Here is a 3,449-nt window from a genome sequence, read left to right as displayed (position 1 = left end):
GTAATTTAAATTGAGAGAGAAAGACACAGAGATTTAAATCAGCTGATACACAATTACCCAAACTATGCATTTTAATGGTACATGGGGTTGTAAATTTAGATGTAGGTATCATCCAAATGGCGCTTCCTTTACCAGCAGCATATAGATCCCTAGTGTAGCACTAAGGCATCATTTCACTATTAATTCTTGTAGTGTCATGTGCCACCCTAATTCTCTGTGGTGGCTATGTGAACTACACAGCACATAAGTGACCAGAATTCATGCCTCTGACGACACACGTGCAAGCCAGGCAGAAGCAGGAACAGCTGGGGACCATAAACCTGCCCTGCATCTACACCAGGAGATGCAAACAAGCTGGCACAACAGGACAATTAACTTCATAAAAAGCCAACAAGGACTTTTTTCCTACTGTGAGGAAGAGAAGAAGAGGGTCTAGAATGCAGTAGGTGAGTTTTGGAGCTAACTCCTGATATTCCCTTAGGGCATGGTGAGTACATGCTTTACCGTCCTTTGGGACTTGCAAAAATCACAATTTGGCCCTCAAGAGAGAAGACAGATACCCGTTGAGTCACCAGTAACATTTCCTGTATTGCGTTGGATTTGCCTTGAGGCACCTCCCTTCCAGCTATGCAGTAAGCATCCCTTCTACCAGACAGAGGTGATTCAGAACCCACAAAACGGTCATTTTTCCAAGTGATGGAGAACTATTACTGAATGAGCTATCATTTAAATAGCTTTTAGTGCCACATTTGAATTTTGAATGAATTCAAATTCTAGTGAAAGGTGTTCAACAAGTAGCACTGAGCCATAAAACCTCTTACTCACTATTCCCAAGAGGAACACCCAATACTTGATGTGACTTTCATTTTTTGCCTAGTCTTACTCTCTGCCTCCCTCTCTTTTTTGTAATAACGAATTTTGAAAGAAAAAAAAAATAGTTGCTGAGGCTGAGGTATCCCTTACAGTTCTTGGTTTATCTCCTGTAATAAACAGGAGATTGATCAGCATCCCTCACAATACATTTAATACCCAGTCCTAGCAGTGGCAATACTAGACGCGTGCTTATCTGAGAGAAATTATGTCATCTGTTTTATTTTGGCTACGAGACAACAGTCAGCAGATAATGCCTTTCAGATTTTTTTTTCATCCTACATTAATGAGATGCAGACTGATAAGCCAGTTATGAAAGATTCTGTGAAACTCCTCACTCTTGTCCTAGATTGGAAACTCTCCAGTCAAGGTTGCTGTATTTATCTGTTCATATTCACCTTGTTTTCCTATTTCCTGTTCGAAGTCTTCAAGTGTGACTACAAAAATAGTGAACTAATAGCAATACCAACACAGCTGTGAAAGATTCTGTAGTCTAAGAGCAGTAACTCACAGGCTGCTATTTGTAATTTGAAACATTTTCCCCAACCTCTTCCATGTAACTGTCATCATAAATAATGAAAATATTCATGTTACCTACACACAGAGCTCTTGTTTCTTTCTGATCCACATTTCAGACCTAACACTTTTAATTTTTATTAGTCTCCTGTTTCCTTAAAGGACAAGTTTATATCAAAACACTAACATTTTTTGTATTTTAGATATTGCTCTATAAATAAAATTATTTAGTAAATCTTACCTTTTCAAAAAGTGGCAAGATCTGTTCTACAGCAAAATTTTACAGTTTTCTCACGACAAGGTATGTAGTGTCTTTAGCTGTCCTGTACATGTTTTTTTGCCGTGAGACTGCAGCTATTTGGAGAATCCAGTCTTGGACCCACTCTGCCCCTATAACAGGGAAAAACAAAATGCTAACTGTAGTGGGGGATTCTGGATGCTGCCTACTGCATTCAAGAGCTCCTTCATTAGAAGGCAGCACTATACTTTCTCCCTTCTTATGACCCTATAGCCAGATGCAGCTGGTCAGTGCCTACTTAAACCTGGTTCACAGGATCCCATCAGAAGAAAGTCCGGGGCAGTACCTTGCAGGACTGCATGAGTTTTATCCCTTGCATGAAAAGAAGGGAAGGGGGAACTGCAGGCAGAAGTCAAGGTTGGAAGTGTCATATGCAGCAAGTAACACTTGCCAAGTTTGGTATAGTCTCTGGGTGAGCTATGTCAGAGGTCTTTCTCCTGAATCCAGGTTAACTTTTCTGGAAGCCATACCTAGATTAATTAATTTGAAAGTTATAACTAGTCACTACCTCAGAGCACATGTGAGTGTTTTGTTGATACAGATGGCACGCATGGGCAAGGTTTACTCTGCATGTTATGAATGCTGTGTGGGTGATCAGTTAACAGGGCTTGACAGATGATCTATTCCACCTGACAGTGTTACTGAATACTTTGTGATTAATATCAGATTAAAAAACCCCAAAATCTCAAGAATTATTGCTTTGGCAATACTTTCAATTACTATTATATAGAAGCTACCAAATCTGTTGTTGAAGTAAATGACAGTGTGAAGCCCCATGGATCCCTTCGGCTGTTGGCAGGTGTCTTGCAAACTTGCTGCGATGCCAGGCATGAATGAGTGGCTACCAGGGGTATGCTCAGCTCTGCTCGTCTCTGCTTCATCACCTGCAAGAAGGGATTCATGTCCAAGTGCCACCGAGTTCAGTATTACAACAGGTGCCCAACATTGACTGGCCTTTGGTGGCAGCGGTGACAAATGTCCTTATGGACGCTGACCACATTACGGACAGGTGTGAGGGAAGCCAAAATGGCTGCCGGTTTCTGCCCCCAGCACTCACAGAGGTCACAGCTGCCCTCTTCACAGACATTTTTCTTACACGTGTGTATCTGCATTTTTCCAGCCCACCTCGCTCGCCGCAGCCGGCTCACCCCCCTGCCGTTGCCCCCTCGGGGCGGCGACTTACCAGCGGCCGGGCGCCATGGCCCCCGCACCGCCCTAGCCGAGGTGTGCGGGCCCGCCCCGCGGGCAGCCAGCCCTCCTCAGCCAGGCCCTCCCCTCCCCGGCCCGGCAGCCCGCCCGCGGGCAGCCGTCCCTCCTCACCCAGGACCTCCCCGCCCGGCGGCCCGCCCGCGGGGAGCGGTCCCTCCCCGGCCGGGGTGGGGCCTGGCCGCCGCCGGGCTGCCGCGGCTGTTGCTGGAGGCGGCGGCCCCGGGCGCGTCCCCCATATAACCCCGGCGCTCGGCGCGGCGCCGTCCTCACTGTTTCCCGCGGCCGCCGGAGGACGGCGCTCACCTTGCGCGGCTGCTCGGCCATGGCTCGGCGCCCCAGCCCTGCGAGCTAGTCCCGGGGAGCAGCGGAGCTCGGGCGGACTGGGCTGGCCTCGGCTCCTCGGCTTCGTACTCCAGCCTCCTTCCTCGCATCTGCTGCTCTTTCCCGCTCTGCCCGCAGAAGCCCTGCTCGGGGCAGAAGGGGCTCTCCCTGCCCGTGTGTGCATAAAGCCCTTTCCCTTCCCTCGCTGCACCGCGATTGCACCTTCCCCCGCCTT

This window comes from Opisthocomus hoazin, chromosome 5 (genome assembly GCF_030867145.1).
Source record: "Opisthocomus hoazin isolate bOpiHoa1 chromosome 5, bOpiHoa1.hap1, whole genome shotgun sequence".
NCBI classification, from domain to species: domain Eukaryota; kingdom Metazoa; phylum Chordata; class Aves; order Opisthocomiformes; family Opisthocomidae; genus Opisthocomus; species Opisthocomus hoazin.
This window is presented reverse-complemented; position numbering follows the sequence as displayed.